Source organism: Papaver somniferum, chromosome 8, assembly GCF_003573695.1.
Source record: "Papaver somniferum cultivar HN1 chromosome 8, ASM357369v1, whole genome shotgun sequence".
Lineage (NCBI taxonomy): Eukaryota > Viridiplantae > Streptophyta > Magnoliopsida > Ranunculales > Papaveraceae > Papaver > Papaver somniferum.
Genome location: NC_039365.1, coordinates 29,222,999 through 29,223,276, shown reverse-complemented (window position 1 = coordinate 29,223,276; position 278 = coordinate 29,222,999).

Genomic DNA, 278 nt, shown 5'->3' with positions numbered 1-278 from the left:
GAAATTTAATAATCCCTAACCTTAGAAACTAACAGAACATTTGGCAAACTAATTGAAAACCATGAAATAAAAATAATAATTAGAAAATCCCGAGGCTAGCCGTGCAACTTTTTTCACTATAACTTATACCGTTCCATAAATTGATAAAAAGTAACGGTGTGCTCGTTTTTCTCCAAATATTGATATATCTTTTTTGAGTTTTTAGAGTTCATGATTTGATTTTTTATTTACTCGGCCTCTTTTGGTGCACCTAATTATTACACGTCGTTACTTAAAAA